Below are 14,398 nucleotides of genomic sequence, written 5' to 3'. Positions count from 1 at the left end.
GGGAGGAGGGTGGAGGGGAAAAAAAGGGGCAGGGGAAGGAGGGGGGGGGGTTAAAAACAGCAAAAAGAAAAAAGAAAAAGAAAACAAAAGGGGTGAGGGGGGGGATGGAGGGGTAATTAAGAGCACCTCTGGAAGGCAGGCTAATGGAAAAGATAACTCCCCGCAACAAGCAGTCAGAAAAGAGAGAAAGAAAAGAAAAGAGACTGTAAAAGAGAAGGCTGCGAGAAGCGTCTCACAGACAAAGAAACCGGAAGCAGAGGGGGAGGGAAGAGAGAGGAGAGAAAAGTGGGGGGAAAAAGCTGCAAAAACAGCAAGAAAAGAGAGTCAGAAAGCGAAATAAACAGAGGCTAGAGACCTTTAGACAGGTTGGAGTGAAGAAAGAAGAGAGATAGAAAGCTGGGAAGTCTTAAGCTCAGGATCACCCCATGCAGCTCCAAGTGAGCCTGGTCTGAAGCATCCAAAGCAGAAGGAAGGAAGGCAGGAAGGAACATTTGGACACAACCACTGTTCAATTTTCTCTTATGCCATGCCCTGCTTTCATGAAAAAGAAAAATCACTGTTCATTCAGCTATACAGAATATCTTTACATTAAACTTCTTACAATAATACTGAGCCTTGATTTCAGATGTCAGGGAAAATAACAGGAACATTCATAATTTTCATAAGGGCTTCAGTTCAGCAAAATACATTGGTTTGTGCATCTACAAATCCAAATTTAAATGTAAAGATACCAAGTGAGCCTGGAACAAAACATACATACATACATACACACACACACACACACACATATATATATATATATAGTGTGTATATATCAAGTGTGTATATTCATATATGTACACTTGAAATTTAGCATATACTTCAGTACCTTGTTGCATTGATACTTACATTTGTTGGTATTATATATTGGGATTCTGAAAAGAGAAATTTGATGAAGATGATTACTAAATGCTTGTGAACTATTATTGCCAAAGACAGTAATTTGTACAACACTTTAACTGTGACATTATACCACTACACAGATTATGGATATATAAATTTCATTTTTTTCAGTGAAAACATTTTTGCAATGTTTTTTAAACCATTGTCATGGTACAGATGCATTCCTTTTCCTCTCTGGAAAGTAAGTGAAGAAGTTTTTCTATGGTGAAGAGAATGGGAGATGCTTGTATTACTTCTATAAATATTTGATGACCATTTCCTTGATTATGAGTGGGAAATGACCACATGGGAAATTAAGGGAGACATTCTATGCCATTCCTGGTCATCTGAGTGTCCACATTTAGCTGTCTACTAAGCCAGGTACTTAGACATCCAGGTATATTCTGTTCTTGAGGGGGGATGAGAAGCAGTGGCAGCATGGATGCAGTTTGCAGATACCTGGCCCCAGGACAGCTCCCCATGGGATGGAAGCTGCACCAGCATTGCAGCCAGGGGTGGGAGTGGGAGGACTAAGAGAAGCAGCAGTGGCATAGGCACAAAAAATCCTACCTGCCACTGATGCACCACTGAAGCCACTTGGCCTACATTGGACCAGAGCTGGATTATTTCTGGCTCATGTCTTGTAAAAGGTTGCCAGTCCCTGGCTTAGATGACCAGGAGTGGGATAAATGCTGCTCCAAGGTTTCTCTCACATCTAGGCTTTTTTTTTAGGATTGCAGAAAGTGCAGATAATGCAGGCGTGTCTACAATTCGCTGTGCAGTGATATTGCTATGATGCCATGCTTAGCATAATAAAGGCAGTTACTGCACCATGTGAGCAGGGCATGGTGGATTTCACCACTACATCATCGTAGCAGCGCGCTATAACCAGGGAGCACACTGCTATGGGTGACGTGTAGATGTGCCCTGGGGACCCAATTCCATTTCACTTTACACTTCAAAGACACTTTTCTAGCTGCATAAGTGGCATTTTTGCAATTTTCAATTGTATGCTGAGCCACTGCACCTTATTTTCAATATTCACTGGATAAAACATCTGGAGAGCAGAAGGGAAGTTTCTGTCCTATTGAAAACAAGTGATAAAACCCAAGGCCTGCTTCCTTTCAGAACAATAAGCAGGAGCCTGTATTTCTTGTTCATGGGTGATTATATTTGCATTTGCTATCATTCAGTCCTTTTTCATTCTGTATGATTATCTTGTTTTCCTCATTATTTCCCATTCTGCCAATCTTTGTGTCATCTGCAAATCAGTGATAGCCACATTGATGAAAATATTAAATGGCATTGAGCACTGGACTGTAGCCTATCACAAAGCAGGTTCAATCCTTAATGGAGGAGGGGCGGGAGAGGGGGTGTAAACCTTTACAAAGTTGCATGCTCCAACAGAAACCCTACAATCCATGGTCATGAACCTATCCAACCACACATTCAACCCCACTGAGGTGTCTAATCTTGTGGTCTTTTTTCTGCTTATCACACAACCCAATACAGTGCAGCTGTATGGAGTCCTTGAGGCTTTTTTCCTGCCACCTAAGATTGATTAAATATTTCCATGATGAGGCCCATGCAGCGATCAACCCACCCCAGACTGAGCCTAAACACACATGCATAATAAGGACAGCTCTTGGACTCCACCTGATGGCCACAGCCCCAATATGGACCTGCATATAACTGTTTCTGCCTTCATGCCCACTCCAAGATTGCCAAAAAGCAACAGCAACCTTAGTCTTTCAGACTAACAACCTTAGTGGTGCAGAACAGAAAGCCATACTCAGCCTTAAAAATAACACAGATGTTATCATGGAACCTTCTGATAAGGGGGTGGGGGCATCACTGTTGTCATGGAGAAAGTAGCATCCATAGAGGAAGTCAAAAGGTAATTTTCCAAGATGGAGTTTTACCAACTTCTGACAGCAGACCCCACAACAGAAGGAACTAAATACACTCTCAAAGAAGCTACCACTAACAACACAGGAAAGGATTACTGCTTTTGCCTCCTGGGAACCTAGACCAGGTACCTTTTACCGATTACCCAAGATCCATAAATTTGACAACCCAGCGTGCCCCATTGTCTCTGGCACCATCATGAACAAAGTTTCTCGGTATGTTGGCTCTGTTCTATGCCACTGGAGCCACCAGCTATTTGAAAGACACTGTAGGTTTTTTTTTTTAAAGAAGCTATGTTCCATTGGCAAATGTCCAGCAAATGCTATATTAGCTACCATGGATCTCTTTACACCAACATCTCCCATGAGGATGGATTACAAGCCAAAGAACATTATCGTTGATGAGAAAACTGCAACTGTTTCCATTATATTCTCCCACTCTCCAAGGCAAGATTAGCTCTGATCCATACTACCCAGCTTGTGTTACACTAAAGTGCAGTCATATTAGCCTACACCTTCATATAAGCACCCCATGTGGCCCCTCTTCCCTACTAGCCTGGATCAGGCCCATATCTTCCCTCCACCCAACACCCTAGAGCCCTGCTAACTGCCTCCCACCCCAACCCCTGCTTACTTTTTTCTGCCAGCGCTGTCTGTCCTAAGGGGAGCAGGCAGGGAAGCGTTAACCTGTTGCCTGACTCCCTGCCTGTTCACCTGGAAGAGATGGAGCCTGCAGACACAAGTAAGTACTGCCCTGGGCTGGGGAATCCCCAAAAGGTGTGGTGGGGAGGGGGGGGGGGGCAATTCAGGGGGCAGGGGGAAGCCCAGAATGGGAAGGGAAGGTTTCTCACTTTTCTGCCCTCTAGGTCTCTGCTGGCCTGCAACGCGACTGTCCCAAACTTGAGCTGGCACTAACACCTCATCTTGTATTGAATCTGTATTGGATGACAGTGGACATGAGGTCTTTGTAAACCTAGTTGTCAAGTTCCCAATAGGAGGGTGAACAGGAAGGGTATAAAGGGATTTCCAGTCTGTATGGACAGGGTGACAGCCAACATATGTTGACTTTTTCTGTCTCTTATTAGAAAAAAGGATGAGTAGAGACATTTTCAGAACTGAATCTGGACAGTAAGATCTGATATGTTGCATTTGCTTGGCCATGCAGTGTAACTAGAGTGAAAAAGGGGAGTCTGTAGCTTGCATACAGAAGCAAAATATAATTAATAATGTATAGGTAACTGGAGGTGAACTGGTGGTCTGCGGGCTGTGTGTTCTGGGTAAGATTTGCAGGTAGATGTGCCCGAGTCCTTGCATTCCTCCACAAGAGGCAAGAATAGGTAAGTCTTATGATTTGCAGGACTACAATTTCTTTTTCTGGATTTGTGTATCTTGAATAGACTATATGAAGTGCTCAAGTGGTTACGCAGACTCTACAAATTATGCAGTGTTAAACCAAACAAGCTTTTCTAAGTTTTTTAAAAATTACCTACTCAATGGGTTTTAATAGTATTTCGCAATCAAGCTTAATAGCAAAAATCTAGCCAAAAGTGACTAGTAGGACTAAATACAGAAAGATATTTCAAGAATAAAATATTAAATGTCATTATTAGCCATATTTACTTGAAAATTATTTGATCCATACCTGAAAAAGCTCTCTTATATGAAAAGTTATACAAGAATGAATGAAGAGCTGATTATGGGAGTATTCATAGAGACTCCATACTTAAAATTGCATTCACTTCTCATTTAAACCTAGATTGAAATCCCTCCCCTTCACATTTCATTTACTAAACTTAGGATGTATATTTGACGCAATTGTCAAGGATGAAGTGAATTTTCTATGCCCTTTCAGGATTGAGTACTTGCTAACTTTTCAAGAGAAAACAATTAGAAAGCAGCTCGTTTTGATATTTAGCCTGGACGGTGACACCTTTCCGGCTTCCTTTAGCTACACAACTGCTAAGTAACCAAAAACATTGGCTTTCACACATGAAAGTCAAATTCTAACAAATAAGTATGTGAATAGTCTGTGACACAAGAGTTGTTCTACTGAACTCAATCTGAATTAATCTCAGGAAACTCCAACAGAGTCACTGGCATACCTTGACAGGAGTAAGAATTGTTATGATGGAGAAAAACAGCTCTTGTTCTGTTGTTACACTCCACAATTGACACTTAAGTGTCATCTCCAAGTATGTGCTCCAATTCATTCCTATGCAGCAAAATGTTAAGGACTAGATCCTGTTCCAAGTATTAGGTGCACAAGTGGCTCCATGCACCTAAATTCAATCTTACTCCACCCTGCTCAAATCCCTGAAAAACTGTTAATTCAAAAAGTGTGCCTTCCTTCTCCTCACTGCTTTTTTGTGACTAAGTTTAAAGGGTAAAATAATGGTCAGTTACAAAAAGAAATGCTTTAATGGATTTTAAGCGACTTGAACAGGCTGGAATAGAACTGCATTTAGGTGCCTACGTTCATTAGGCCCAGTGGGTGGAATGGCTCTTACAGATACACATCTATTTTATTATAACTGATGCTCAAATCTCTTTCATAACAAGTGGATTTAGCGCATGTTTAACTGTGTGTTGAGTACAGATAATACATTTACATTTTGGATCATGCATAAGTGCTTGCTGAACTAGAACCTAAATATCAAAGTGGTCTAAGCAAGAAGAGTCATGTAGCAATAACCAATCAACCTGTCCAAATCCATCACAAATTTCCCTTTTGTCCAGTGTACCTCTATTTTTCCTTCTATTAAACCTCTGATTTCATGTGGGGACACCAGACCCTCATCTCAGCTCCCTTTCCATGGAAAGTTCCAATGTACTGTAGTTTATCACATACATCCCTTGCCAAAGATGACATGTACCTTTTTTGGGGGAAAGATTTTTTTTCCCCGCTCATAGCTTAATGCAGGCCTCAGGGAGCAAGGGCAGAGTCTACTCTTCAGTGTCATTCACTTTTTCTTGCAGCTAAAGCTTTAACCTGATCACAGTCACTGCCAAAGTAACTGTTCAGCCAAAAGCCCATTCAACAGCAGCTTCAGCTGAAAAAGGGAGAGAGAGTGGCATTGGAGGGTAGGCTCCACCCTTCCCAAAGTCCATCCCTCACAGCCATGCCTTCATTCCGGTGTGGAAATCAGTGTACTCACTTAAAACCCACATTTGGAGGGCTAATTTTGATAATATGAGAGTAAATATGACACTTAAAAAATAAAGTTTTAATTTTTTCAATTCTGAATGTAAATCAGAAAATTCAATTTTTTTTCCCACAAGAACGAAATTCCACAATATTGTTGCTGTTGTTGCTACAGAAAAGATAGATTTTCTTCAAGGTAAAACTGAGCAATTGGCTGCTCAGGTACTCAGTGACCCGATCACGGGATAGGGTCCATAAGGATGGCCATGTTCTCCTAAGGCCCCTTGACCATGCCAATTTGGCCCGATGGGCACCCTCAGTTCTCGCCCACCACATCTTTGATGAAAAAGATGAAAATAGGGAGGCTGTCTTTAAGTCCTTTTGGACACAGTTTGATGGACTTACTGAACCCCATGGGTTCCCAGACGCCTTGTGGGTCTTGTTTTGCAATGGGTGTTTCGGGGCACCCTAGCCTTATGGGCTGTGTATGGGGCTCCAACTGCCCTTTTACCATGCCCCCAAGCCTCACAGATGGTACTGGCATTGTCCTGCCTCAGCCTCATTATATAATTCAGCCCCTTGTCCTCACTGAGCTCTCCGTAGCCCTGTCTCTGTGCCCTCACTAGCACCAGGGTCTCTGCATCCAAAGAAAGCCATACCCTCTCTGCCACCAAGGTCTCCATGCTCCAAATGCCTTGGCGCAAGGGTCAGTATACCCCCAGGGTCTATGCCCAACCAAATAATGCACCCTCTTTGGAGCCAGGATCCACACTCTGTAGTGGACCCCAATGAGGCCTCCTCCTTCCCCAAACAGCCTCACCCAAACCACTGGTCTTATAAAACTACAAACAAAGCATAAGACCCTGGGCTACAACTTAACACAGGCTACCGAAGATGTGCTTTGCCCCTTTACCATTACCTGGAGCAGAGATTAATCAGACCTTTTTCCCTTCTCATTCTAAGAGGACTCCTTCCCCCTTAGTTGCCAGCAGAGAACTACCTCCCTTAGTTTCTGCCTGGGGTTTATATGGGCCCAAGGCCCTGCCCCTTCCTACCAGCTGATTAGGTGCAGGTGCTGACTAATTGCTGCATTAATTAGCTTCCATGGCAACCTGCCTGGCTGGAAAGTCTCTCCCCAGACAGTTTCTGCCCTTCTAGAAGCGACAGACCGAGGTGCGGGAAAGGAAGGGCATCACTCACTGGAGAATACGAAGAACAGAAGCCACAGAGCTGAGGTCTGGAACTTGAAAGATCCTGCCCTGTCCAGGACTCCTGGCTCCATACCAGGGTATATGGTACAGCCAAAAGTAGCTCTTATGATAAGGCAGCACCAAAACCATGGAACCTAGAGAAGCTTCCACATGACAGAGCTGCCACACGGCTACAGATCCAAAAATGCCAATGTCCTTGGTAGCCCAGAAAACTAACTAGCAAGAAACCAAGTAGCTTGCACTGAAACCTGCCTGTGGTTCAGTGGAAGTTTAGCAAAACTCAAATGTTTCTACAAAACATTTCGAGAGGTGCAAGGGAGAACAATATATTTCAGTACCAAAAAAAAGGCGTTCTTTGTAAGAAATTTCCCAACTAGCTCGAATCCCAACAGGAAAGCTTTGCCATTCAGGTTAAAGTAACATCTCTGCAGGAGACAAATACAATGTACATGTTTGTAATGGGTTAAGCGCCTATTGTTTAAATATAGCAGCAATTCAAACAATAAGACTCTAAGATGCAGCTCCAACAAACATCAACTTTCACTTAAAATAAAAATGATTGCAGTGAGAAAGGGAGAGATCATTGTTATTTCTCATCTGTAGGCAAAGTCATTGTGGCCCTATCTATCACCCATAATGCTTGCATTCTCCTGGTTTCTTCTGCATATACTAGAAACAAATTCTGATGAGGTCATGCACATCAGTAAATATCAATTCCAAGAAGGTAGACAAAGAGAGTGGTTGGCACTGACTTCACCTCTAAGTTGTTCTGCACAATAAACAATTCAAGATAAAGTACATATATATATTTCTTCAAATGATAGAATGAAATAGTGAAGGCTCCAACAAGGTAATTACAACAGGGTAGGGCACATCTGTTAAATTAACTTAAACCTCCTTGTTTGCAGCTTCCCTCTACAGGTCATATTCTGCTGCATGTTACAAGCATTACTTAGCTATCCACAGGCTCCATGTGCTGTTAGAGTAAGGCAGTTTCTCAGGTACCAAATATATGACACAATTTCTAATTTCCTAAAATATTCCCTGACTGTGTATCCTACAAGGAATAACATGAGAATATAGAATGCTCTGGAATATCATACAGTATATGAGGAGCAACTTATGTGCTTTAGCCCAATCCTGGAAGTAAATATCTTAGCAAGTTGATGGTAGGTGATGGGTAAATAGAAAATAGTCTGGGGCTGAGGATTGGGGACTAGTGAAAGGTTACAGAACCAAAATTTCCAAACCCAATTTCCCAATGTCATTACAATCAGAGGGAAATAGTTTCCCAATGCCTAGTGGTAGCCTCTGCATAATTATTTGGTGGCCTCAGTTTACTCTTATTATAGAAATCCACACATTTTCCAAAAAAATGGTATAATTTTTGGCAATCTCACCAAGCAGGTTAATGACTATCTAGGCATGGCAAATGAATCCCTGAGATGGTCCTTCCAGATAAAGACTGAGGAAAACTGAAACAGGATTCATATGCATATTGATACGCAATCAAGGGCTTCACACCTGCAGAAGCCAACAAGATAAGGAAATCCAGGGCATTATGGACAGGGACACTGGTGAAAATTTACTGCTTTAGCTCAAAACAAGTAATCTTTCTGGCAGCCAGTCATTTGCTGCTGAACTGGCAGGAAGTAGACCCCAATCACAGCCTAAAAACCAGTGGAGGAGACAGTGATGAAGTGGTTGTACAAGTCTCCTAGTGAATTTGTAGACTTCCTTGATTCCACTATCTACCTTTAAAAAGTATCAGATACTCCATTTCTGGTATCTGCATCTGACTTCTGACCTATTCATGGGCTATTACTTCCAGATTTTGACCTCTGGATTGTTCTCAACTCCAGCCCCTGACTTCTAGCCTACCTCCCACCTCTTGATTATGCCCTCAGCATTAGCTTTGATCATCCTCACCTCTGTTTGTGACAGTGTTGAGGGACCACACAGCAAACTAAGATGAGAAATCAATGGAAAGGGCAAATGATACCAGAGAGCACTTACCAGTTTCTGAGCATTGTATAGCTATAGCTTACATACTTGAAACAGTTCTGAAATGAATAGTCCTGCCAAAGTTATCCTTGGAGAAATCAGAGCCTCCATCCTCACCTGCCTCTCTTCTCCGCCTTCACACTCAATAATCTTAGGTATAAACACACGCCCACAAACTGGCACACTACTTTGATATTGTATACAGCTCCTCCTAAAAGAATGCCAGCAGAGCACCAAGTGGTAAATAAGAACAGCACCCCAACATGAGTGCAGTCCTCAGGTGCTTATTGTTTAATACAGCCTCTTATACTGTTTTACTTTGTTTATTGGATATTATTCAGTATTTAAAATGGCATACAATTCCCCAACTCAGCCCACATGCTGTGGATTGCCTTCAAGATTTTTTTTAATGTTGTTGACTCTGACAACAGCATTTAAGATTAGGCAGTTCATTTAATCTTATGCAGCTATTATTACCACCAATGGGGTAAAAGGAGAAATTGCATGGCAATGCCAGCCGTAAGCCAATAAAAGACTCTCACAAGAGAAAGCAATCATACACTGAGTTAAGTTTCCAGCCTTTTCAAACCATTTCTCCCTGTGCTAACTGCATAACCTAAAGTTATACTCCTGGAGGGTTTTTCATGAGCTTTTATGACAAGTGCCCACAGTTCCCGTTAAGTATGTTCCATTTCAAAAAGCGTGTAGGAGGAGTGCTTCAGCTATTCTTTGTAAGTTGAAAACCTAAACATATTTGTTTTTATTTCAATGCCATTTCATTATCTTGACTTTTGTAAATGAGCCTGAAATTCAAGCAATTCTGAAAAACACGTTGGCAAAGGAAAGACTCTTTCTAGATATTTCAGAACAAATCATTCTCAGAATGCTAGCATCAGATGTATTCACCAACCTTGTAGCATCCTTACCAATATGTCTCCAAGTACACTCATGAGCATTTGATAAAACATGGTTTAGAGAACTATAAAGAAGGATTTTTTTAAGGGATCAGAAAATAATCATTATCCATAACATCTTTGTGGAGAGCACCAACGAGGGCATTATTAAGGCTATATCTACACTGCAGTTGAATGCATGTAACTGCAATGACTGCACACCCGGGCTAGTTAAAGCCAGCTAGTTTGATAACTGAGAGCTGTGAAAATGCTTTGGTATTAACAGTAGCACAGACTAACAACTGAGTAAGTACTCAAGTACAGACAGTCAAAAAGCCTAAGGCTGAATTGATTCACGCTTCACAGGTTAGTCTAAGCTGCATAGATTGAATAAATAAGCAAGTGAACAGATATTCACTTTGATTCCAGAAATGCAGCCACATGCTTGCAGTAGCCCATGCCAGAAGATGGGGGGCACTACAGCATGCCTTCCTGTTCAAGCAGGAGCAGACAGCTTGGGGTAAAGCTAGCCTGCCCACCTTGTGAGGAGGGGCTTGTGGGGGAGGTGCAAAGCATCTTGGGATGCTGGAGGACTGTGAGCTAACTTGAATCTGGGGGGGATCTGGAACAGAAGTTCAATAAACCAATTTCACCCAAAGCAGTTAAATCTGATACTACATCCATCCAGGTTTATCTTACACCAGTTTCGGCCATTTTGAAAGTGGTTATATGCACTGAACTTTTGTTGTGTTACAGATTGGAACTGGTTTCCAATCACTTACACTGGTTTATGTGTAACACCTGTCCTTAACTAAGGTGCCCTATATCATATGCTTGTACAGCCTTTACTGAACGTCCTGCCACCATGTCTTAACTGCTATCAGCACACAAGCAGCTAAATTAAAGCTTGCTCTGGTGTACCACCACTTGCTATAATCACACCTCCCAAGTTTAAAAAAAAGCAAATTTTCTGTCCATTAAGATCTGAAGGCAGTTAATGATATACCTCTTTGTATAAAGGTGATGGTACCACTCTGCTATCTTCATTACATGGTAGAGATAAGGGTGGGAGGAAACAGATTCCCAAACAAACTGAATTACAGGGGTTTTTTCCCCCTATCAATCCATACATAGCCAAATATGAGGGACTTTCAGGTTAGTTATTTTACAGCTAGAACATATCACATAAAGGCAAGACAAGAGATGAAAATCTCTGGGGGAAGAGGAGGATAATGATACTAAAACAAACACAAAAACAAAATCCCACTGTAGATAATTTATGGTACCTCCTTTTCTAGAGCATCCCTCCTTTCTCAAGCATGACTGATAACTGACAATGGGCAATTTGGTCTAATGCAAGCCAGATGCTAGCATTTTAAAATGGATATATATATATATATACATACCTACATATAGAGATAAATATATAGATATAGATATATAGATAGATATTGATATCTATCTATATATAGATATCTCTATTTATAAAGATATATATAGAGAGAGAAAGATATCTATATCTATATATTTCCATTTAAAAATGCTCATTCCAAATTTTATTTAGATTCTGTAATTATTCTGTGATGAATGCTCAAACATAGTGCAAGAAAGTGCTTAATCCTCAGGGGACTGGAACGCAGCTGCAGGTAGGTTGCAGTTAATGGTCTGCCTGGTAGGAAGGCTGAGAGAAAGCTGCAACTGATGATTATTAAATGAGGGTGGAGCCACAGAGTGGGCTAAGAGCTCCAGGAGCAGAATAAAAGGAGAGAGAAAAGAGTAGGCTGTAGTGCTGAGGGAAAAGCACAGAACCCACCTACAGCTTTTAAGACATAAAGAAAAGCATCAGGTTTGGGTTTTGTTTGTTGTTTCTATTTTTCTTTGTTTGTTTTGTTCACTGTGAGGGGCAAGGTTGCCCCATTTAAAATAAACTGGCTGAAAACCATGAACCTAGAGCTGACTAGCATTATTAAGGAAGCTGTGTTTCACTTACACATGGCTATTGGGCAGAGAAACCCTAATGTGAGTAAATAAATAAAGCATCTTTGTGCATATCTCCAGCAAAAACCTGTGCTGAAGATTGCAAATGATACCCTACTTATAGCTGAAGACCAAGCAGGCTGCCACAAGTTATAAGTGCCACTCTATCTCCCCCATCATCTACACATTTTTAGCAACATTGCATGTAGTGCCCCATGGTGAATAAAATTAGTTTACTAAACTGTTCTTTTCACTGAATGAACTGGGATAACTCAATGATTGGTTTAGTTAGGGATGGCAGTTTATTTATATACAGTGTACATATAGTTAGTTTTAACTTTTTAGTACCAGTAGACTATTGTGAATCTTAACTCTTTTAAAATATCCATGTAAAATAAGAATAGTTCTTAATGTTCCTCTGTGTAAAGGTGGTGTTGTGACTTGTGAGGAAATATTTTGCATACAAGGCTCACAATCCAATAGGTTGCATACCAGACATGCCTGAAAAACAACCCTAATTTACTTTGGGTTTTTTTGTTTTTGTTTAAAAAGTGTTTGCATAAATTCATGCACAATGTTAAGACATACAGACCTTAACTAGTGTGAATATGACAGTGTAAACAAATGAAGCAGTGTAGACTGACTTGCACACCACCATGTGATTACAGCAACTCAAAACTGAAGCCAAAATAGTAAAAGCTTCTTGTATTACCCACACACATTTTCCTCTTCACCATCAATATGCACCTAAAGTTCCATAACTTGAAGGTCGGGGTAGAGAGAGAGAGAGTGTTTTGTTTTTGTTTTTTAATAAAATCAAGAAACTGTATGCAGGTTGGTGATGAGGAAAACTTCCATGGGGACAGATGAATGGATAGATAAAAATTTAGCTGTATTGTTATAATATGACTTGTCTTTTTTTATGACTATTACTTTTGATTTGACAAATAATGGCACAAAAGCACCTATATGCAAATGTCCTTGTGGCATTATTTGTCAAATTGAAAGTATTAGATTAATATCAATATCTATAGTGGTAGATAGGCTGCTTACAGATGTTTCATAGACATTAGGGCTGGAAGGGACCTTGGAAGATCACTGAGTCCAGCCCCCTGCCCCAGGGGCAGGAAGTCAGCAGGGGTCATAGCATCCCAGCAAGATAAACATCCAATTTTCTTTTGAAGGCATTCAAAATAGGTGCTTGAACCACCTCCAGCAGCAGTCTATTCCAGACCTTGGGGGGGGCTCGGACAGTAAAGAAGTCCTTCCTTATGTCCAGCCTGAAACGGTCAAGAGGGAGTTTATAACCATTTGACCTTGTCGTCCCTTGGGGTGCTTTGGTGAGCAGACACTTCCCCCAGATCCTGGTAAGCACCTCTGATAAACTTATAGGCAGCTACCAGATCACCCCTGAGCCTGTGCTTTTCCAGGCTGAAGAGTCCCATGGCGCTCAGTCTCTCATCATAAAGTCTGTTTCCCTGACCTTGGATCATGCATGTGGCTCTCCTCTGGACTCTCTCAAGCTTCTCCACATCCTTTTTGAATTGTGGAGCCCAAAACTGGACATGCTACTCCAGCTGTAGCCTCACCAAGGCCGAGTACAATGGGAGAATGATGTCCTGGGATTTGCTTGAGAAGCATCTATGGATGCAAGCCAGCATTTTGCTCACTTTACTAGCTGCAGCATCACATTGAAGGCTCATGTTCATCTTATGGCCAATCATGACCCCCAACTCCCTTTTGTCCGTAGTGCTAGCCAGTGTAGCACGGCCAAACCTGTAAGCAAGCTGTGGGTTTTTGTACCCAAGGTGGAGAACTTGCATTTTTTTGGTCTTAAACACCATTAGGTTCTTGTCTGCCCCCTTCCTGAGCCTGTCAAGGTCAGCCTGGATCCCTCCTGTCCTCAGGTGTGGATGCTTTACCCCAGAGTTTGGTGTCATCGGCAAACTTGGCCAGTCCGCTTCTGATACCAATCTTCACATCATTAATGAAGATGTTGAATAGTGTTGGCTCAAGAACAGAGCCTTGAGGGACCCCACTGGTCACAGCACACCACAACGATTGACTTCCATCAACCACCACCCTCTGGGTCCAACCACGGAAAGCCAATCCCCCAGCCAGTGGATCGTGGTGAAGTCGAGGCTGCAGTTAGCCAGTTTTGCTAGGAGGTGATTATGGGATACCAAATCAAAGGCTTTTTTTTAAAGTCAAGATGTATGACATCAATCTCTTCTCCCTTGTCCAGGTGATAGGTCACCTGGTCGTAAAAGGAAATGAGATTGGTCAAGCAAGACCTACCTGCAATAAACCCATGCTGGCTAGTCCTCAGGATGCTGCCATCAG

General features: G+C 41.8%; 1 long non-coding RNA gene across 1 annotated transcript in view; it reads right to left on the bottom strand.

Annotated features, from left to right (window-relative positions):
* Window positions 1-6,960, bottom strand: part of LOC102378068 — a 15,654-nt gene extending 8,694 nt beyond the window's left edge. The window contains exons 1-2 of the long non-coding RNA XR_324323.1: window positions 6,890-6,960; window positions 889-914 (exon numbers count right to left, since the gene is read on the bottom strand). This is a non-coding gene — a long non-coding RNA (uncharacterized LOC102378068). The remainder of the gene's footprint in view (window positions 1-888; window positions 915-6,889) is intronic.
* Between the last annotated feature and the right edge of the window lie 7,438 nt (window positions 6,961-14,398).

Source organism: Alligator sinensis, unplaced genomic scaffold (genome assembly GCF_000455745.1).
Source record: "Alligator sinensis unplaced genomic scaffold, ASM45574v1 scaffold808_1, whole genome shotgun sequence".
In the NCBI taxonomy this organism is placed as follows: Eukaryota; Metazoa; Chordata; order Crocodylia; family Alligatoridae; genus Alligator; species Alligator sinensis.
This window is presented reverse-complemented; position numbering and strand designations above follow the sequence as displayed.